Source organism: Phoca vitulina, unplaced genomic scaffold (assembly GCF_004348235.1).
Source record: "Phoca vitulina isolate PV1807 unplaced genomic scaffold, GSC_HSeal_1.0 scaffold2, whole genome shotgun sequence".
NCBI classification, from domain to species: Eukaryota; Metazoa; Chordata; class Mammalia; order Carnivora; family Phocidae; genus Phoca; species Phoca vitulina.
In genome coordinates, this window is record NW_022589705.1 from 38782421 (window position 1) to 38806073 (window position 23653).

General features: G+C 38.6%; 1 protein-coding gene and 1 pseudogene across 6 annotated transcripts in view; both read right to left on the bottom strand.

Annotated features, from left to right (window-relative positions):
* The window catches only part of ST6GALNAC3 (ST6 N-acetylgalactosaminide alpha-2,6-sialyltransferase 3), a 511603-nt gene that overhangs the window by 68931 nt on the left and 419019 nt on the right, over positions 1 to 23653 (bottom strand). The window lies entirely within an intron of this gene.
* Positions 17156 to 23563, bottom strand: LOC116645523 (annotated as a pseudogene).

Genomic DNA, 23653 nt, shown 5'->3' on the forward strand with positions numbered 1-23653 from the left:
CCTGGGCTAATTTTGCAGCAGAACAAACACAGAATTTTCTTTAGTTGTCTTAGCTCACGCAAGGTTAATCTGGCAGCCCCTGTGCTGAGTTAAATAAGTGACTTATCGTGTTTCAATTAATTTGTTTTTGCCAAGCTGAAATCCATTTTCAGTCTGGAATACGTCTTCCTCTTTGCATGTACTGAACTTGTTTTGTATCAATAAGACAAAATATGTCTTGGAAGGAAAACGTAACATTTTTTAAACTATTATTTCTCGTTATATTGTTTTGGTTGCCTTCCCTTCAAACAAGTGTACATTTGGGCAGCAGAGATCAGTAGTATATGGCTCTTCATCCATTTCCCTGGAGAATGGTTTATCAACAGCTGAAAAAGGGGTTATTTTATTCTGCAAAATGCATAGAAGATCCTTTGACAAGCAGTACTCATCAAGGTCCGTTCAGAATGCCTGGGTGCTTCTATAGACAAGCCATCCCCTGGAGCACTTTCACCCATTTATTCTTCTCACTTTCCCTCTAGGTTTCTAGCTACAAGAAGAACAAAATAAGTTAACAAAATCCATTTGGAAAATGCATCTTTTGTGATGGGTTCCAGGAAATTCTTAGTGCAGGCATGAATACTACTAGCATTTCCACTCACACCCGAGATGGCTTCGCTGTGATACATGAGCGAAGACACTCTTGGCAAACCTGGGATTTGAGGCGAGGGCTCATTAATGCACCTGCACACTAAGTAACGTATGGTGTGTCAGTGTTTCCACTACGCCTTTCTATCGCCTCCTCTCCATAGTGTAGGAGCTCAGTCTGCTATTGTTTGGTTGGGTAAAAACTGCTGGTGTGTGTGGGGAATGGTTGTGTGTGTTGAAGTAGGTGTTAAACCATGCACTGGTTCAATGTAGTCAGCTCCTGTAGAGATTCCAAATTACAAAGTGACTGCACAAGGTTTATAGACAACTCTCATGCTGGGATAGAGATGGTCTGCAAAGAGAGTGTCAGGAAGAAAGTATACACATGATACAGAAGCGGGCTTGGGCACAAACCTTCCATACGTTTCTGTAGATAGGCTTTGGTGTGTTAAAACAAGCTGAAATAGTTCACATAAATCAGTTCAATTACTGGAGGAAATGCACAGGTGTCCTGGAATGATGACCAGACTACCGTTGGAAGGGCAAGGTTCAAAGCATGCCTCTCCTGTGTACTATTTGTCTGATCTGGGGCAAGCCGCTGAACCTCTCTGGGCTTTACAAGCAAGGTGTGATAACACCCGCTTCAAGGGGTGGCTTACCGGATGGAATGACATAGTAGATAAGCAACCTCCCAAGGCCCATAGTAAGTTAGTTGGGTGTTCTGCCGTGCACTGGGGATACAGGATAATAAGATGTGATTCCTGTCCTGAGTTTAAAGTGTTTTCTTCCTTGCTTTGATTTCTAAAGCCTCTTCTCCCATTGCCATAAGACCTCAAGGCCCCAATAATCTTATTTCTATCATACAGATGAAACTACTGAGGCACCGAGGTGTGTAATTATTTGCTTAGATCAAATGAAACAGATACTCAACAGAGAGTCTTTGGTCCTGATACACAACTGACGATTGCAAGCTTAGGAAGGCAGATCTTCCTTTATTACATTCCACAACTGATTACAAATTGACACACCCAGGCCAGATAGACTGAAGTATTATCAAGGTAAATAACTGAAATGCACCCAGAAGAGAACAGTAGGTCTTTGGGACCGCAATGTAAGGATCCACAAGAGATAGTACCAGTTTGATTTGATTTGGGCTCTTCAAAGGACATCTTTGAAATATCAAAGGAATTAAAAATTAAAACTGTAATATTATTAAGTACTTTCACATTTGGATATTATTGCATCTGGTGGAGTGACTGCCTAGTGGTGCAGCTTTACAATGTTTTATTGTGAAAAGGGAAAGAAAAAAATGACATTTTATAACATTGTTTTGTTAGTTTTAGTGCATCATTGGGAACAGTCTTTCATTTTGCTTGTTTTTCTAGTAAAATGTCGTAAGTAAATAACAATTGGTACTCCCCCTGTTTCTTTGATTATTGTTCTCTTGTTAGTACCTTACTTTGCCAGTCATATCAAAAGTAAGGGCATGATTGCTCTCATGAATATGCATAATTATAGAGCCTACACCAGCTTGCATAGTATATTAAACCTGAAATTGAAATTCCAATCAGATGTGTTATGGTACTGTGAAACATCAAAACCCAGAATAAGAGGGTCTCACTGCTTTAAAAAGCATATTTAATTTGATCCAGGCATCCCCTGAAAACAGTACAAAAATATCTTTTGCTTTCCACATATACAATAGGGAAATATTCAGATCATTTCCCTTTCTCTTTCTCCCTCTCCCTCCCTCCTTTTCTCCCTAGCTCCCTCCTACCCATCTTCCTTGTCATTATTTTTTTTTTCCCTTTCTTTCATCCACGAACTATTTATTGAGAGTAGGGTCGCCAACAGTCTGGGATTTCCTGGGGCAGAGTGGATTCCAAGGATGTGAAATTTTCTACTAAAACTGAGAAATTTCTAAGCAACCTGGGATGAGTCCGTCGTTGTAATTGAGAGTCTACTTTGTGCCTAGTACTCCTCTAGGTGCTGGGATTTCAGCAAGAAATAAAGCAGATTCCGTCCCAAGTAGTATACTTTCCAACGGAGAGAGACAGAAAATGAATTCTGACAATGGGCGTAAGTGCTAGGAAGAAGAATTAAACAGGGGAAGAGGCCGATAGTGATGCCTAAGGCAAGGAGAGGACTTCATTCAGGGTGGTCCAACAGAACCTTTCTGATGAGGTGACACTTCAGCAGGGTGTGAAGGAAATGAGGGGATGGGTGACAGGGTATCCCAGGGAAGACTGCTCCAGTAATTGGAAAGGCCCAGAAGCAGGACTGTGCTCAAGGGCTGGAGGCCAGTGTGGCTGGAATGGGGTGAGAGGAGGCAGGAGGTAGGACACGGAGGACCTGCTGCGACACTGTAAAGAACATGAACTTTTACTCTGAGTAATGAGAAGCCACTGGAGGGTTATTTAGGTTTACAAGAAAGGTTCTAGTTTTTGCATAGAAAATAAACTATAGGGAGAGCGGATAGATGTAGGAAGACTAGTTCAGAAGTTCTTGTCATAGTCCTTCTATTGTTGGGATGTCTTAAGTATGAATTGCTCTTTACCTTCTAGTTGTTAAGCCAGGCCACTTTGAAAGTTACTGTATATATCAAGCCATGTCTGAGATGTATATAGATAGACAGCCACCTGTATATAGCAGGTCACTATTTTGGAGTAGAATCTGGGAGAGCCTTGCTGGTTGGAATTTAACCTCCAAGGTTCCAGACGGCACCTGCCATTCACTATTACCTAACATCTACTATCCAACGAAGTCGCATTTGTTAGCCAAATATAAATATGTACTTACCTGACTAGTTTCTAAGTATATCAGAGTACCAAACTGTCACTTAGAACAGTAACGAAAATAAAACAAAAATACAGCACTGCTCAAAATAGAAATACTTACAAAAGAAAATCTGAAAAAAGACCTCTTAATAGTCTTGTGGTAGAGGTAATAATTTTGAATTATGTTAATGTGCTTTTTCTTTCTGCAGTCTTTTGTGCACATCCCCATTGTGTTCCAGAGGCATCCATTTGCCCCAGGGAGGATTAGGATTATTAGGGTAGGATTGCAAAGGTAAAGGGAGAGTTGATACATGGCTTTGGATATCCAGATCTTTGGCACAGACAGCAAGACAATCATTTTGAACAACTGGTTCTGTTGAAAATCAAAAGGATTTTCTAAAATCTGTTAGCTTCAATTAACACATCAAGAACCAGGCCTGAAGCACAAATCAGGCATTGTTGTGCTTTTTCTATAACATAGAGGGGACATTCTTTCTATTACTTCAGCTGAGCTGTGAGGTTTATTGTTCCAGGAAGGAGATGACTTAGAAGAAGCCCATTCAAGGAAGGAAGAGAAAATGGGGCATGAGGGGTGGGGGAGTTTCAACTTTCTCTGAGGAATTCCTTAGTGGGAAGAAACAGGGAGAGAGGTAGGGGAAGCCAATGGGAAGATAGGTGTCCTGATGTCTCTTGATAATGAGGGGGTGGTGTGGTTGTGCTCTGGGAGGAAACGTCGGTGGTGGCCCCACAGAGTGAAATGGCCTGGATGTAGCTATACAGAATCTTGCTCAACTCAAGCTTCCTCCTGCATTCTGGAAGATAGCAGGAGGAGGATGGCGTGTGTGTTAAGCTTTAAAAGGGGGCGTGCCCCCAGTTGGAGTCATTTTGTTCCCAGCATGGCAAATCCCCATAAAGTTTACCCAGTGAGAGCCCAGAAAAAAAAACACAGGCATCATGAACGAGATCAGAGGGGCCCTCTGCACTTGGATACCAACATCAAGGGATACCCCCACCCCTACTCTCTATACTTTGGGAACAGAAAGGGGGAGGTGGAAAATTCTAAAAAGGTCAAGCCTCTTCCTGGAAACAAGTATTTTAAATGGAAAGAAAAAGAAAAAAAACAGAACTACCAAATTGAATTTTCCCTACTACTCAGGAGGAAGATGAGGAGCCTGAAGAGTAGATCAGTTTCAGAAGAATAAAGATGCAGCATTAAAAAAAAAAATAGATTCGGCGTTTACTTTGCATATTTGAATTTGGTGTGTTATGGTTTGATCTCACCAGTTTTGTATCACTAGTGGATCTACCACTAGTTTGGCATTTAATCCAAATCTGGCCTTGCTATGAAGGTTGAAGCCATTTGCTGTGGTATTATTATTATTAATTCTAAAGATTTTATTTTTATGTAATCTCTACACCCAACGTGGGGCTTGAACCTACAACCCTGAGATCAAGAGTTGCATGCTCTACTGACTGAGCCAGCCAGGCACGCCTGCTATGGTATTATTTTGAATCAAGTACTTTCCAAGTGTGGATCCAAGTGGCATGAGGCCTAAAGCCTATGTGATTGGGAGGAGTGAGGGTCTTTAAGAAAAAATAAAATTACAAATACAAATCAGATATGAAAGTAAATATTTAGAAGGAAAAAATAAATCACAAGTTATTGGAGACCTGAAGATTCAGTTCCTCCTTCTTTTTTTTTTTTTTTTAAAGATTTTATTTATTTATTTCAGAGAGAGAGAGAGAGAGAGCACACAAGTGGGGGGAGAGACAGAGGGAGAGGGAGAAGCATGCTCTCCGCCGAGCAGGGAGCCCGACGTGGGGCTCGATCCCAGGACCCTGAGATCATGACCCGAGCCGAAGGCAGATGCCCAACTGACTGAGCCACTCAGGCGCCCTCAGTTCCTCCTTCTGTGATCTCTTTACCTCCAAAAGGGGCCCACGCAAGTCAAGGGCCCTGGTGCTCAAGCTTTATTAGCTTCATGTTAAATATCTGGTGTCTTTATCAGAGAAATGTGGTCAAGTTCATCATATGCTCTTGTCTACTCGTCTCTGGACTTGGGATGCTCAATGGATCCTCCTTGACAAAATGGGAGAAACTGTTGCTACTCTCTGTTCCTGGTGAAGGTATTAGGAACATTTACTATTAGCCAAAGTATCTTTGGAGGGGCAGGAGGGAGAAAGAACATTGCTGAGCATTCCCACAGAAGCTGTGCTAAGAACCCTTCTATGGCGTTTATTTTCCTATGGAGAAAAACTTTTTGCTTCATGTTTTTTCATAATAAAATCAAATTAAACATATATTGAACAGTTAAATAGCACAGTTTTCTCCACTGGGTAAATTAAATAAGACAATATATGTGAAGTGCTTTGTAACTGTACCATGCTAAATAAATGCAAAATATTTTTATTATTGCTATTATTTCTACTGCTCGGGAGTATGAAAGTTAAATTGGCTACTAAATATGCCTAACTTTGTCATCAGGTTGTTGCTGAGACTCTGAAATCCCAAGTACTGTCTTCCTTTGGGGAATACCAGAGAAAACTGTACGGGGGAAAAGAGCAACATTTTAAAGAAGGTGCTGGAAACAATCAGCATGACTTCTGAGATACCTCTGATTCTCCAGACAAAAGCGATGGCAGGCATCTGCCTCTCCAAGTGTGTCCCTTTGTCAGCATACAGAAAGGGCTGCAGGTTTTAAAGTAGATGGACCCACAGAGATTTAATTTTATCTCTAGCTCAAGGCCTAACATCCCTTCCTCTCTTTCCACGGGATTCCTGCCCGCCTGGTTTAGCGAGAGGGTTGCCAAACAAGATTGAAAACTGACTGATCTCTCATTCTGATACAGCTATGTGGCTGGTTGTATTTTTCTTTAGTGGTGTTAAATATTTAATGGAATCTTAAGAGAAAAATTCTGTCTGTGTAATGTAAACACATTATCAGGGGGCTGAAAAGAGTCCCATCTTGATTAAGCCGAATGTGAGGAGTATCAATAGGACCTTCTCAGTATTCCAAGGAGAAGCCCTCAGGAAAAGCCCCACATTACTGCTGTGCCTTTTCTGCATAGCCCAGATGGACTCATGGTGAGAGAGCTGGTCCAGCGCCACATGGGGGTTTGATCACTTCATCTGCACATCTGCTTAATAGCTTAGTCTTTCAACTATAGATTTCTAATTTGAGAATTAGCCTCTCTGACCTTTCTTGTGCAGACATTTATATATTCTAGAATCCACAACAGATCCTGATCATTTACTAAACAAACAAAATTTTCAAGAGTTAAGGCAACATGCCAATTTTTACAAGGCAGACCTCAAACAATGGGTAAATGCTATAGACAAGCACATTTTGCCACTAAACAATACAGTTAATTAAAATGATTCTCCAGGGGCGCCTGGGTGGCTCAGTTGGTTAAAATGATTCTCCAGCTATGCCAGCTGGAGGATACGAACTGCTGGACAGAGGCCTCAGCTCTGGGTGTTTTTATTTTTTTATTTATATTTTATTTTTATTTATTTTTTTAGAGGGAGTGAGGGAGGGGTAGAGGGAGAGGGAGGGAATCTTAAGCAGGCTCCATGCCCAGCATGGAGCCCGACGCAGGGCTCAATCTCACAACCCTGAGACATGAGCCGAAATCAAGAGTCAGACGCTTAACCAATTAAACCACCCAGGCACCCCTGGGTGTTTTTAAATAAATTGACGTTTACCACCCATCAAGGATGATGTTGAGGTGGTTTGCCTAGTTACCTCCTGATCTTGCAATTCTTCCCATAGTATCATCTCCATTTCCTTATGTTAATTCAAGCCTAGCTTATCACTTCCTTGGATTATATCAACACTTTTTTGGCTTACTTCCTTATCTATAGTGTCAGTCTCTAACATCCTGTCTTCCACATTGACACTTAACGATCTTTTTTTTTTTTCTTTTTAATAGGTTTGTAGTAACTCACATACCATATTATTCATTCATTTAAAATACAGGGCTCAGTGTTTTTTAGTATCTCCACTGGCTGTGTGTCATTACCACAATCTACTTTTTTAGACTGTTTTTATCAGCCCCAAAGAAACCCTGCACCTATTAGCAGGTCACCTCATTCCTGCCCTAGTTCCATGCCCCAGCCCCAATCTACTCTCAGTCTCTATAGATTTGCCTATTCTGGACATTTCATAGAAGTGGCCTTTTGTGACTGGCTTCTTTCACTTAATATAATGTTTTCAATGTTCATCCATTTTGTAGTACTTATTAGTACTTTTTATTGCTGAGTAAGATTCTATTGTATGTGTATATACCATTAATACATTTATCACTTGGTGAGCATTTTGGCTGTTTCCACTTTTTGGCTATTACGAATAATGCTGATATGAACATTCACGGACCAGTTTCATGTAAACATGTGTTTTCACTTCTCTTAGGGTGAAATTACTGGATCATATGCAACTGTAGGTTTAACATTTCCAGGAACTACCAGAGTGCTTTTTCAGAGCAGCTGCATGTGTGAGATTCAGTTTCTCCATCTTTGTCAACACTTGTTATTGTTTATCTTTTTGATAATAGCCATCCTAGTGCTTATGAAATGGAATCTCATTGTGGTTTTGATTTGCATTTCTCTATACCTAATGATGTTGAACATCTTTTCATGTGCTTATTGGCTAGTTGCATATTTTTGGAGAAATATCTATTCAAATCCTTTGTCTATTAAAATCATTTTTAACTGGGATATTTGTCTTTTTGTTATTGAGTTGTAATAATTTTTTATATGTTCTAGATACAAATCTTTTTTTTTTTTTTTTTAGATACAAATCTCTTATCAGGTATATAACTTGCAAATATTTTCTCCTTTTTCTATGGGTTTTTTTTTTCACTTTCTTGATAGTTTCTTTTCAAGTACAAAAGTTTTTAATTTTAGTGAAGTCCAGTTTCTCTATTGTGTTGCTGCTTATGCTTCTAGCGTTGAATGTAAGAAACCATTGTCTAATCCAAGATCATGAAAACTCACTCCTGTGTTTTTTTTCAGGGGTTTTAAAGTTTTATTTCCTACATTTAAGTCTGTGATCCATTTTGTTAATTTTTGTATATTGTGTGAGGTAGGAGTCTAACTTCATTTTTTTGTATGTGGATATGCAGTTGTCCTAACACCATTTGTTGAAAGGGTGATCTCCCTTACATATAAATCTAAGGGTTTCATTTCACGTCCCTCAAAATTCCTCAGGAGCTCACTATTACATATGGCAGTGGTTTCTAGACTTGGGCTTCCTCAACCAGCAAAGTAAAATAAACAATTTTGGGAGACTTACATAGGGTTTCAAACTTTCTATTACTATTCAGGAGAGCAAAACGTAAAACAAATAATGTTTATACTTTCTACATAATTTAACAAGAATATGTTTTACATAGATGCACATGTCAGTAAAGAAAATAATCTCAGAAGCCAAGTATTTTAAGTAAATTTAGCTTTATTAAAAACTAGGCAGATTGCCCCCCTCTTTTAAATGCTTTTGTGGAACATGAAATATTTATCACCATCTGCCATTTGGCAAACACCATGGCTCCTCCTACCTAAGAAGCTTCATCTTTTCTCATGTTCCTCCTATATACCTTCATGATTTAGCCATATCAAATAAACTTGATTTATTGTCTTTCTAATATGAATGTTATAATAGTGATACAAATGCCATAGGTTTATAAGAGGTAGTTTCCAGCCTGTCTGATCTACATTTCTTGGGTAAGGAATTAGAATAATTAATGCAAAAACTAAGTTAAATCTCAACATCACTACCAACTAACTATGGACAAGATTTTACCTTTCTTAGGGGCGCCTGGGTGGCTCAGTCAGGTGTCTGCCTTCCACTCAGGTCATGATCCTAGGGTCCTTGGATCAAGCCCCATGTCAGGCTCCGTGCTCAGTGGGGAGACTGCTTCTCCCTCTCCACCCTCCCTGCTCCCCACCCCCAGCCACCGCTCATGCTCTCTCTCTTGCTCTCGCTCTATCTCAAATAAATTTTTTAAAATCTAAAAAAAAAAAAAGATTTTACCTTTCTTAGACTCTAATTTATTGCCTGTAATTAGAGATAATAGTGTCTGTCCCACAAGGTTACTACGGGGATCAAATGATTTAAGAAAAAAAATGTAAGTCACCCAGTGCAGAGATAGATGCATAATAGTAGATCAGTAAATATTATTTGTGCTTCTCAGACATATATCAGTGGTTTGCAACCCTGACTATACATTAGAATCACTTGGGTAGTTTGAAAAAGCCCATATCCCATTTACAAGCTAATCATAAAATTTATATGGCAATTCAAGGGATCCAAAGTAGCCAAAACACTCTTGAAAAAGGAGAAAAAAAAAATTGAAGGACTCACACTTTTTTTTTTTTTTTTTTTTTTTAAGATTTTATTCATTTATTTGACAGAGAGAGACACAGCGAGAGAGGGAACACAAGCAGGGGGAGTGGGAGAGGGAGAAGCAGGCTCCCTGCAGAGCAGGGAGCCTGATGTGGGACTCGATCCCAGAACCCTGGGATCATGACCTGAGCCGAAGGCAGTCGCTTAACCGACTGAGCCACCCAGGCGCCCCGAGGACTCACACTTTTTGATTTCAAAATTTACTCCATGCATCTGTGATCAATTGATTTTTCACAAGACGGCCAAGACAATTCATTGAGGGGGGAAATAGTTTTTTCCACAGATAGTTCTGGGACCATTGTATATCCATGAGAAAAAGATTGAAGTTGTACCCTTTCCTCACACCACACACAGAAATTAGCTAAAATGGATCATAGACCTAAGTATAAAACGATAAAACTCTTAAAAGAAAATAAAGGAGTAAATATTCCTGACTTTGGCTTAGGCAAATTCTTCTTAGATATGAGATCAAAAGCACAAATGACAAAATAAATAATGTGTAAATTGGACTTCATCAAAATTAAAATCTTTTGTGTTTCAAAGGAAACTGCCAAGAAAGTGAAAAGGCAACCTATAGAAAATGAGAGAAAATATTTGTAAATTATATATCTGATAAGGGACTTGTGTCTAGAACATATAAAGAATGATTATAACTCAGTAACAAAAAGACAACCAATTAAAAAACGGCAAAACAAAGAAGATTGACAACTGGAAAATAAGCACATGAAAAGATGTTCAACACCGTTAGGTTATCAGAGGAATGCAAATCAAACCCAATGAGATACTCTTCATATCCACTAGGATGACAAATACCAAAAAGATAGACAATAACAAGTATTGACAAAGATGGAGAAACTGAGACTCTCATACATCACTGCTAGGGATATAAAATGGTGTAGCTGCTCTGAAAGACAATCTGGTCTTTCCTCAAAATGTTAAACATAGAGTTAGCATGTGACCCAGGAATTCCACTTCTAGTTATATATTCAAGAGAAATGAAGACGTACGTTCACACAAAATTTGTACATGAATGTTCATAGCATAATTATTCATAATAGCCAAAAAGTGGAAACAATACAAATGTTCATTAATTGATAAAAATAAATAAATTGTATAGGTATATATTCATATAATGGAGTATTTTTCCATTATAAAAAATAATGAAGTGCTGATACATTCTAGAGCATTGATGAACGCTAAAAACATTACACTAGGTGAAAGAAGCCAGTCACAAAGGTCACCTATTATATGATTCCATTTATATGAAATATTCAGAATAGGCAAATCTATACAGACAGAAAATAGATTAGTGGATGCCTAGAGCTGGGAGGTGGATTATGGATATTGGGGACTGATTACTACTAATGGGTACAGTTTTTTGAGGGGTGATAAAAATTGTTCTAAAATTGATTGTGGTGATGACTTCACAACTCTGATTGAATTAAAAAGCACTGAATTATAAAGTTCAAATGAGTGAAATATGTGGTATGTGAATTATATATCTCAATAAAACTGTTTAAAAAATAGTGTCCTATTCCTAGAGTTTCTGATTCAGTTGCTCTGGCACACAGGGCCTTAAAAAAATGATCATTGGTCATCCTAATATGCTTTATCAACTTCTTCCTTCAATTTTCCTGATCTGTCTACTTTGGAAAAATTTATTCAATTTGTCACTCCTGTGCCCTTTTTTACACCTGCCATTTTCTCACTCTCTAGTTGATCAATATCCTTCCTCTACCTTTATCCCCAAATCTGAACATCCCCAGCCCGTCTGAACTAATCAATATGTGTCTCACCCTCTTTGGATCTGGTTCAAATCTTATCGCTAGGAGACCTTGAAGGACTGGCCCCCACTTTGCTTTGATAGTTGGCATTTGCTGTGTGCTCCAAATTGATTTGTTCATATGTACTCATTGGGTTCTCCAACCTTTGCCTGGGAGCAGGACGAAACCTTTAAGAAAAGTAGTTGCCCACCCCAGCCCCACAGTTTTACTGCGGATAAAATTAAGTCCAGAGGAACCAGAGTTCAATTCTAAGTATCTGCCTACCTTGCATTTGTTGACATTTTGTTTTTTAATTATTTCAAGTAATTCCTCATGTATTTGTTTTATCTGCCTGATTAGATTACTATCTTCTTGAAGATATATAGGAACTTTATTTCACATGAATTTCCCATGTTAACAATATATGCTCACCCTAATGAACCGATATTTCTGGTGTCTTCATGAAATCTCTTCTTATATGATTCAAGGAAGCTTTTGTTTTTAAGGGCATTAGGGCTATTTTATAAAAGGCAACAATCAAGTAGTCTGTTTTCATTTCACAGAAGATAATTTAACCTCAAGGATCAAGGGAGACACTTAGATAACCTTGGGCAAATTACTCAACTTTTCTGAACCTCCATTTCTAACTATAAAATAACAGAATACTATTCTGTATGGTTTTCATGAGTACAAATAAGTTAATGCTTTATGTCTAGGAAGGGCTTATGTATGCATTTGCTCAAGAAATATTAGTAACTTTTATAATTGTAGTCATTATGATTATTGGAGGTATTTCTAGCCTAGAATTAGTCCTTAGCAGCTCACTTTTACATAGTTGAAAGGTATTTTTGCTTCAAGCATTGAAGTACCTCTTCATTGGCCTGTTTGAGTTAATATGGTTTCTCAGCTTTCATCCAACGAGTGTAAATGCTTAGAAAACTATATGCAACAAATTGTTCAAAACACTAATTTCCGCCTGTCCATCCACCAAACTACATGTCTAAAGGAACTGACTTTATTAACCAAGTAAACTTCCTGACTCCAGCCTTCAGAAAAGGAAGAGCCTGTGTCCCAGAGCACACCGTCTCCATTAAACAGTAACATGTCCCATGTGGTGTGTTCTCATTAGTGGAGTTCTTCCATCTACTTTCAAGTTGAAGTTTTGTTTTGAAGCTGAGTAAACCTGGCTTAATTGGCTTTTCCGCCCTGTAGCAGAAGTTTTGGGTAAGATGTATATCTTGAAGATTTTATTTATTTATTTGAGAGAGAGAGAATGAGAGACAGAGAGCACTAGAGGGAAGAGGATCAGAGGGAGAAGCAGACCCCCTGCTGAGCAGGGAGCCCGATGTGGGACTCGATCCTGGGACTCCAGGATCATGACCTGAGCTGAAGGCAGTCGCTTAACCAACTGAGCCATCCAGGCGCCCAAGATGTATATCTTGAAATCTAATTACATATCTTAACTGTAACCTGAGAAGCTTAAAATTCACAGATGTACTTTATCTGTCAAATATGGAGACAGTTGGCAAATGCAAGCCATAAAGGTGGAGATTTAGTACCCAACTGCATGAATTGTTGCTGTTTTCCTATGTTTATTACTTCACAGTTAATCAAAGAGATAACTCCTAGGAGTTTGGTATTGTTCTCCCTATGTTCTTTTTTTTTTTTTTTTTTGTTCTCCCTATGTTCTATAGAATGAAGAGGGAAGTAGGAAAGAATATTCCCTTTGTAACACATTCCCAAATGGAATAAGGCATTCGCTTCACAAGTCCTTGAGTTAAAAACCAACATTAAATGTTTTAATCAATTTCTGAAATCCTTTTTAAAGCCAACAGACTGGGACATCACATTATTATTACTATTTATATACAGTTCTTTTGGTAATACAGTAATTGTATGAATATGTGCATGTAATTAGGATATTCAGAAACTGGACTGCTCAACAACCATCAAAACCATATTTCTACAGTGACCTAGCATTTTACCACCAAGAGCAATTACACTGAAATAATTTTTTAATATGAAAGCTCTAATTATTGAGTAGAACATGGTTTCTTTGCTGAGTATTAGAACTACAAAAGGTTTTACATGTATATAAGTCTCAAAAATGATGCAATTACCAAAGATGAATAAAAACAGAGAAAAAACAAAAGTAGCTCTAAGAGAACAGGAGCAGATTCTTTCTCCATGACCAGCCATCATCAGTGCTACCCAGGATAGCCTTTAGGAAGACAAGCCTTCCTACTTCACAAGCAGTACCCAATTCCCTGGAGCAATTAAGGGTTTGTTTCCTAAATGACTAAATACAAGTGTCACCAGGTGTCTAGACAAATGGCCAGCATGATTCACCTACTAAGTAAATAAGTAATTATGGCACTGGACCAAGTTACTAACCCAAGAAATTCTGCTGATAGGACATTCTTCTATCTCTTCATTTCATGGTCCAAAATAAGCAGAACTAACACTTCCACCCTCCTCTCTCACTGTGCATATATTTTGCTACTATTATATAACTTTTACGTGTTTCATTTTTAAAAATATAGAAATTCCAAAAAAAAATGAAAGAAATAAAGAAATTATGAGCCAAACATACAAAGATCTGAAAAGAAACTTACGTGAAGTCAAATTAAAATAGTAATTGCTCAAAAATCTTTAAGGTCTCTTGTCCTTTAGGAAAAGACCCAGGTGTTTCCTTAAAACACTCTGGATAACCAGTGCATATTATCTTAGGAATGAAAAGATGTTTCAACCTTAGAAAATCTATTAATGCATTATACAATACTAATAACAAATTAAAGAACAATCCATGACAAGCTCAATAGATGTCAAAAAAGATTTAGTGAAATTTAACATTTACTTAAGTTTAAACTCTTAATAAATTAGAAGTAAAAGGGAACTTTCTAAACTTGATAATTATTCTTTATCAAAAATCTACAGCAAGGATCAAACTTAACAATGAAACTTAACAATGTCACCATTAGAGTGAGAATAAGACAAGGATGCCTGCTGTCCCTGCTTGTCTTTAATGCTGTTAGAAGGTCTCAGCCAACCCAATAAAACAAAAAAAATAAAACGAGGTACATATTGGAAAGATAGAAACAACACTGTATTTCTGTATAAATGGGCAGTTTGTTTGCATAAATAATCCATGAGAATATATAGACCATTAGAATTAGTAATTGTTCAGCAAGGTGGCTAAATACAGGCTCAATATAAAAATGATAGGATTTCTACACAGCAGTAATAAGTCATTCAAGAATAATAATATAAAAAAGTACCTCATTCAAAATAATAACAAACTAAAATATAACTAAGAATAAATATAACACATATGTGTTGATCTCTGTGAAATAAATTACAAAATTACTTTCTGATGAACAAAAAAGGACTGAATAGACAAATAGGTATACCAAGTTTATGGATAAGAAGACTCAAATTAATCCATTTGGCAATGCGATGCCATTTGCATTTTCAACAGCCTTTTTTATGAGACATTATAAACCAATCTTGAAATTCCTTTAAAAGAGCAAAAGGTCAACAATAACTAAGAACATTTTGAGGAAGACGAAAAGGGTAGAGGTGGCCTGCTCTATCAGATATCCCAATTAGTAATAATAATAGTGATACTACAAATAAAAACAATAGCTGCTAACTTTTATTGAGCAATTATACGCCAGGGAAAAGCCTTTCATCTATTCGGTTTAATAAGATTATTGCTACCATTTTACAGATAAAAAGGAAACTGGGGTACAAAGAGATTAAGAATCTCTCTCAAGGTAACATGGCTAGGCAATAGTAGCATTAGGATTCAAACGCAAGGAGTGTGGCTCCCGAGTCCCTGACCAAACCCTATGAAATGGCGTCTCTAAAGCTACAGCGATAAACAAAATGCCGTATTGACACAGGAGTAGAAAAACAGACCACTGAAACATACTACAGGACTCAGAAACTGACCATGCTGATAGGGAAACTTGATTATCAATGTGACCCAAAAAATGGAACACAAAATATGTTGCTGAGATTACTAGATATCCATGTGGAAAAAATAAAATGAAGCTAGATCCCTTTATATTATATGAAAATAATTGCAGCTGGACTAATTGTGAAAAGCAAAAGCTTGAACGTTTTTATAAGAAAATGTGAAAGGATATCTTTAAGATTTTGGAGATAGCAAAAGTTCCTTATAGAAGACATAAAAAGCCCAAAACACCCAGTAATAGGTCGATAAATTTTACTCTATTAAAATTTAACTCTCTTATTCACAAAGCAATATTATAAACAATATTAGTCAAACAACAGTCTGGGCAAAGACATTTTCAATGTGTGTTACGGAGGAAGGATTTCTTTTCTTTTTTTTTAAGATTTGATTTATTTATTTTAGATAGAGAGGGAGAGAGTACAAGAGCGAGCATGGTGGGGGGAGGGGAAAAGGGAGAGGGAGATGCAGGCTTCCTGCTGAGCAGGGAGTCCTACTCTGGGCTTGGTCCCAGGACCCTGAGATCATGACCCAAGCTGAAGGCACATGCTTAACCGCTTCACCGACTGAGCCACCCAGGTGCCCCAACAAGGAAGGATTTCTATCTAGAATATGTAAAGAATTTTGCAAATCAATAAGAAAAAAAAAACCCCAACAAATCCCCATTCTCCTAAAAGGGGCAATGGATACAAATAGGCAATTTTTATAAAAGGAAGCCTGACTGGCCGACACACATATTGAAAGATCCTCAACCTTCCTCATTGCCAGGGAAATATAAATTAAAACAATGTGATATCATTTCATATCAATAGACTGACAAAAATCAGAATCTGATACCAAGTGTTAAGTACAGAAAGAGTTTCTCTCATCTATTACTTGTGAGAATATCAACTGGTACAACATTTTGTAGTACACTCTAGCAAAATCAAAGAAAATTGAAGAAATATACGTCCTTAACCCTGTAATTTTACTTCTAGGTGTGTACCTTTCACTAAGAAACCCTCACACACATGACAAGGAAGTATGTTGAAGAATGTTACTTGTAGGTATCATTATTTGTAATAGGAAAAGACTGTAAATGATAAATCCAAATGTTTGTCAAGAGAAAAATAGGTAACTGAATTGTGGTATATTTACACAATGAAACTGCATAGCTACATGCAAAAATATGGTTAAACACCAATAACAAGACAGATTGAAAAGATTGGAGAATAATACTTTCGGATTTATATAATGTGTATAGTGTTCATACAAAATACAATATTTACATACAGTTTGAAAACATGCAACACAATACCCTATAGTTTTATATTGCTTAAGGATGTGTATAGATAGTCATAAAAACACATACTAGACTGGTAAACCCAAATTCAGGGCAGTGGTTGCCTCCAGGCAGAGGAAGGTAGGAGCAGGAGCATGGAAACAGGGACACAGGGACTTCAACTGTATTCGAGATGTTTTGTTTTGAAATTCAACAACGATATTAACAGACCTCAAAGGCCTCTGGCAAAATCTGTGAATTTGATAGAGCTGGGTGGTAGGTATTGGAATGTTCATTATTTTATTTCATATATATATATATGTGAGTATATCATGTATATATCCCTTTGTATTTGAAATATTTTTAATAAATAAAAAAGGTGCTATATGTAAATCAGATGTTGATAACCAGAAGCCTATTCTCCTGGGAGGTTGTGATTATATGATGATTTCAGAGGTAGCTTCTCTTCTTTTCTAGCAGCCAACTAGCCCGTGAATTAAGCGATATTTATTAAGTGCCTGCCATTTCTCAGACACAAAGCTAGGTTCCGGTGATATAGTGGTAAAAGAGCCAGATGTGGAATGAATGTATATCACACTCCAGTGGGATTACAAATGTACCTCTATAAACCATGATAAATGCCATGAAGAGAAGTAGGGAACTCTAACAGGGAATAACTGGGTAGGGCAAGGGGCAGATACTGTGGCAGACACTGAGATCTGGCTACCTGAAAGTTACCCCCATCTGCCCTTCTCCCTTGCTTTCTTCTGCTATTGAGGTTGGGAAGCTAATATTGGTTTTCCAGACTCCCTTGCGTGGCACAATTCTAACCCATTAGACATAGTTAAGAGTCTCTGGGGAGAGTGGCAAAGCCTCACTAGAAGAAAGCCTTTCACCTCATCTTAACTCTGTCCTTGCTATTCTGTCTGCTGCATGGATGTGATGCCTGGGGTGGGACAGACAACTTGAGATGATGAAGATGGAGGCCATATGCTGTGGGGGGTGGAGCACAGGGACGAGCTCCTGGGTCCCTGATGCCATGGCTGAGCCACAGTTTGGGTTGGGCTGTTCATGCTGAACTTCTTGTTAGCAGGTTATTAATGAGATTTCCTCTTATTTGGAAGCAAACTCATTCCGAACAGATAGCTTCTAGAAGAGGCAACATTTAAATTGAGAGGAGATGAAGGAGAGGGAGCCAGCCCTGCAGAAAGCAGGAATGGGGCAGGGAAGTCAGCGGGTAAACACGCCCCACAGAGAGGGAAACAGCGTTTCAGAGGGCTGGCTTGCTTGAGGAGCTCAAGGAGCCCACTGAGGCTGGAACTGAATAACGGGTGTGGGACTGCTTTGCAACTGGCTGGGAATTGGAATACCTAACTATCTCAGGCTAAGAACTGTGGAGTTAATGATCTGAAAACAAAGACAGACTCAGGAGCACCCGGGTAGTTGCTGTTTTCGGAGACTTCTTTCTATAAAACAAAGAATTAACCCCTAACCCATCTACTTGGATTTTTGTGTGTTTGACCTTTCAAAAGTGAAGTCCACCAAGTCCACCTTTAGTCCAGAGGTACAGCTCTCCCCACCCACCTCCTACCCCAGCTAGGAGGGGGAAAAAGGTAGCATCTCACTAGTCCCCTTGACATAAAGGAAACTGCAATGATAGGATTTACCCAAAGGCTAGCCAACCGTGTCTTACGCATTCCCTGTGCTACAGAGGTTTCTATTTTGTTCTGTGTTTATCTCAATGGGAAGAGGCAACGTCATTGTTGAAAAGAGTCTGACTTGAATAACACAACAGAAATCTAGTTCCTTTAATCCTGTCCTCACTGGGCACTAAGGCAAGGGTTGGCTGACTTTCTAATGTGCTTCCTATTGGTCTATTTCCTGGATCCTATGCTCTTTTGCCAAAGGAAAGTTATTTTACAAGATAGTATTTACTGAGCACCTGGGTAGGCAGAGTGCCCGTTCAGGCAAGAAGCCCATGGCTTGGAAGACAATGTCCACTTTCCTCTGAAAAGTCTCAATTTGATAGGTATTCTGCAAGTTTCCACTTGGTTATTTTAGAGTAGACTTGGCTATTTATTATTTGTTTCTGGGCCTCTCCCTCCTCTTCCCTTTAGCTTTCTGTAACTAAACTATAGCCCCTCTAATCCTTTTAATTTTTCATCCACATCCTTCCCTGAATTCATTCATTCTTGTTGCTATTCTCTGCACTTCTTGCAAATTGCCTGAGCTGCCCCAGTAATGAGGTGGCGGGAACAGAGCGTGCGGTGCCAGGTGCTTCTCAGCTTGACGTGTCCACAGAGGAACTGTTAGTACGCGCCCTTCTGCACAGGCAGCCTCAACCTGGCCTTCCCTTTCATCCTGCCAGACTGCCTGGCTGGCCTGAATTTAATTTGCAGACCACTATGCCCCCTGGGCCTACTTTGGCATCACTGCGCTCTGGCGTCTGCTTCCCAGAGACCAGCTCTGTGTTTGGATTCTCTTCCCCCAGGTGTATGCACTGCCTTGCCTTTTTCAAACGCTCACAGTTATTATTCCCAGCCTACATACCTCAAGTCTCAAAGGTCGTTTGCATTTTATTTCTGTTGCCTGAGCTGCTCACGATATTTTCTAAATTGGAATTATTAGTGAATTTCTAAAACACGCAGCTTCTTCCTTTTCTCCACGTAGGTCATGAATAAGAATGCTTAAGTAAGAGTCAGACCCACAGTGGCAGCAACAGCCTATTAGGCGTTGCTTCTTCTTAATCCTCCTTCAGTGGTAATCCCTCCCCCTGCTGCGCCCTCAGAATCTTCTTCGTTTCCAGTTTTTTGGCCAACTTAAAACCCACATAGTCAACCTTCCAGATATTTATTGAGAATTGTGCTAGGTACTGTGAGAGAATCTAAATCATGAAAGACACAATCATCACCCTTCAAAAGGCTCCTGTCACTAAAGAGTATATACGATCTTCAATATTTAACCAGCACCTTAAATGTGCCAAGCACTATCAGGTGCAGAGGTTTAGAATAGGAAAAGTATGGAGTCCCAGTGAGTTTCCACCAGAGCAGATAATGGCATGGCACGTGATTACAATACAATGTAAAAACAATAATGACATGGACACCTGGGAAGTCAATCTTTCAGTCTTAGTCTCTTCATCCGTAAAATGGAGCCAAACTTCTAAGTTGTAGTTAGGGCTTACATAAGATGAGGTATGGGCAACACTTGGCGCGGTGCATGACGCAAAGTGTTAACAATGTTACTATCAATAACAGTTGCAAGTATGATGATATAATGGTTATTATTGTCAGTAGTAGTATTACAATAACTTCCACATTCAATCTGATTGACCATGGCTGTCTGGAACATTGTGATGAGATAATTCAGAAACATTTACTAGGTGCACTAGCAAAGAATACTGTGATGGACGCCAATGCTATGGTGGACAGGAGGAGGAGATAGCTATGTAAGTGTTAATGGTGCACACATGTAACTACGCTACAACGCCAATGTAGCCCTCTGACTTAGGAATGTCACAGAGTGCGTAGGAGGTAACGAACTGACTTTGCATTTTAGGATAGGAGGGAACTGATGTCCTATTGTAGGATCTTATGTCGCTCTGTGTATTACTTTAATTTAGAAACCCCAGATGAGTTTTTATGCTTGAACAGTCTAAGAGGTCAAATGAAGCCGGGGTGGATGAGAACTCCTGTGACCAAAAGGAGGTCCTTCCCCCCCAAAGCTGTTGAAGAGACTCTAGGGCAGTGGTTTGCAACTGTTGCTCCATGACAAAGTTCTCACTGATCTGCAGCAAAATAGGAATGGTAAGGCCAACGGAGAGAGGATTTCATGCGATGAAATGTCCTTAATTTAAAGAACAGATACTATATTCTTCCTATTTTGGGTGTTAAAACATCACCCCTTTCATAGAAAAATGCTCTGAAGATTTCTTTCCCCTTCTGTATCAAGCCTCAAAATGCTCTAAGTTCCATAATGCTTATTTCTGTGAAATCTTATCTACTCCATGACTTTAATACCATCAATATGCTGATAACTTCTAAATGTGTATCTAGTAGGAAAGTACTCCTCTAAACTTCTGATTCTTGTATTTGCTGGCATTGGATATCTCACAGGCACCTTAAATTTAACAAGCCCCAAAAAGGACCCTTGATTGTCCCTTCCTGCCTCAACCTGTCCTTCTCCTGGTCCTTCTATCTTGGTAAATGGTATATGAAATGGCAAGTGGCTCAAGGCAGGAATATAGAGTCATTCTTAATACCCTGTTTCTTCCTTCCTTGATCCCCTCATCTATCAATGAGTCTCAGCAATTCTAGCTCCAAAATAGTCTTCAAATCCAACTACTCACCATCACTTGGCCATCACATCACACAAATCATATCGACAGCACTGACATTCTGTTCCACCTGATCTCACTCTTGCCACTCCTCCTTCTCTCCAATCCATTGTCCAGTGACATCCAGATAACTCTTAGCAATAAAGTTAAAAATTCTTATCATGGGCTGAATCCAAGCACAATTTTATCTTATTTCATTTTTTTTACTATTACAAAAGTTTATTTAACAAAAAGTTCAATGTGAAAATGCACATGACCCAATTTTTATATTGTAGTAAAACAGGTGCTATGGAGAGAGGATATTCAGAAGCAGTTGATTTCTTCCGGTGAACACACTCATTGTTTATTCTCACAAGGCTTCTAACATGATGACATTATTTCCTCATATTACCACTATCCCACAGTTCTGTTGCCCATAGTTGCCATCACCACACATTCCTCCATCACAAGATTCATAAAGGGATCAAACCCCGGCAATATTCCTTGGACATGTCTGCCACCATTTAATTTCAGTGATAATATCTTATCCATAAATGTTTTCAACTCAGGAGGGTGAGCTTTGCTCATGGTGTCTACTCGGTGAGCTCAGAGATGCCTCCAAACCTCCAAGCACAATTTTAAAGAAGAGTTCCCTGCCCTTCTCTGTCCATATAAAATTAATATGTTATATCCTCTCAGAAAACCTTCATAGCCCCTATCTCATTGTGAATTTTATAACTATTAGTATAATTGATTAATAACTATCCCCCCCACCAAGACTATAAAATACGAGGGCATGGATTATATCTAGCTTTGTTTTTCATTGCATTCCCAGGGCATACTTTAGTAGATGCAAGACAGTATGTACTAAATAAGTATTCACAAATTAACAAATGAGTGAAAAGAAAAAAAAATTTACACATCTTTACTTGGCAAAATAAAAAGGTGACTATCCTTAGTAGGACTCCAAGTAAGAATTTTTTTCCTGGTCTCTGAAATCCAAAGTCTGAGAATTACTGCTCTGTGGCCTCTTCTGGGGCCTCTTGATATTGTAATGGCCTATGCAAATGGTCTTTGAAAGCTTGTGGGAGGTGCTGGTAGGGACCAGCTAACTGTTAGACTGGGTCTCTGCTCTTTGGGATGTAGCAGTTTCTTTGGTCTAATCATCACTCTGGAGCTCTGTAACTCTGAGCATGGGCTTTACAACTCTTAAGTAAATGCCAAAGAAGAAAAAGAATAAAGAATCATGGTACCCAACTCAAGTTAAAGCTTTGCATTTTAGAAGAATTTATTTGTATATTTTAATCTGTTGTGCTGATAGTCTAAAAACAGGAAAAAATTATTTATGGTAGAACCTGCCCATACACCCATTGGCTATACAGTATCCCAGTTCATAATATGTGGACTATAAATTAGAAAAGCGAGATTCTACGCCAGCCAATCAGATTTACATTCCTAGTGGCAGCTTGTGTTATAGCACTTGGATTGTTCTGTCAAATAATTTATTGAGATCCAGATGCTCGAGTTCCCAATCTTCCCTGAGTAAGTGGTTGTCAGGTACTCCTGTCCAAAAACAAGGCAGTTGGTATTTAACTATAGGCTCCTACACTTGTCAAATGATCTCCAAAGAATATGAAATTGCTTGTCATCTTTGTCAAAATTACATATGAATGGGATAGTTGCTCTGTTGTAATTAAAAACTCAATTAAAAGAAATTCTGAAATCATTATCAACTTTTTCAGGCATGAGTTGCTCCACCAAAAAGCAAGCTGTTTATAGCTTAGGCTTTTACCAGCATTCAGAAGATGGCTGAATTCCAAAATAGGCCCAAGGAAAGGAGGAGATCTGGACCAAGGTGGAAGGATCCTAAAGGGGGACAACAGCAAGGTGCAGACAATGACATTATCTGTTAGGTGGCAAGTGCTCTAATTCTAGCACTAGTATGTGTACTGGAATTCTATAATTAGATGGTATCATTTCATTAACACTGAGGACCACTGTCCCTAATGAGTCTCTTCAAAATGAACAAACAGGAGGTAGCTTATCATTACGGCTCTCATTTATATGGGCTTATCTACTAGATGGATATTATTGGACCAAATTAATTGCATTACAGTGGGTGCCACTGAATGTAAGTACATTTGGTTCTGAGGGAAACGATTACCCTAAGTGGCCAATCATTAATCGACTACAGACAGTAGGCATCAGTGATGAGAGAGAAGCAAGCATGTGTGTGTATCTGAAAAGGAAACTCATCATTTTATAGCTGAGGCTGGATGAGAAAGCAGTCCCAGCCTCTGCCTGAGGCCAGTTAAGCCAGGATTTTTTTTTTTTTTTATAAACACACTACCCATAATCAGAAAATAGATAGAATTATCACAGACCGATGGCTTTACGCCTTTATTCATATCATAGTGGATCCTCTGCAATCTCTTTTTTTCTTTTTAATTTAATTTAATTTTATTATGTTATATTAATCACCATACATTACATCATTAGTTTTTGATGTAGTGTTCCATGATTCATTGTTTGC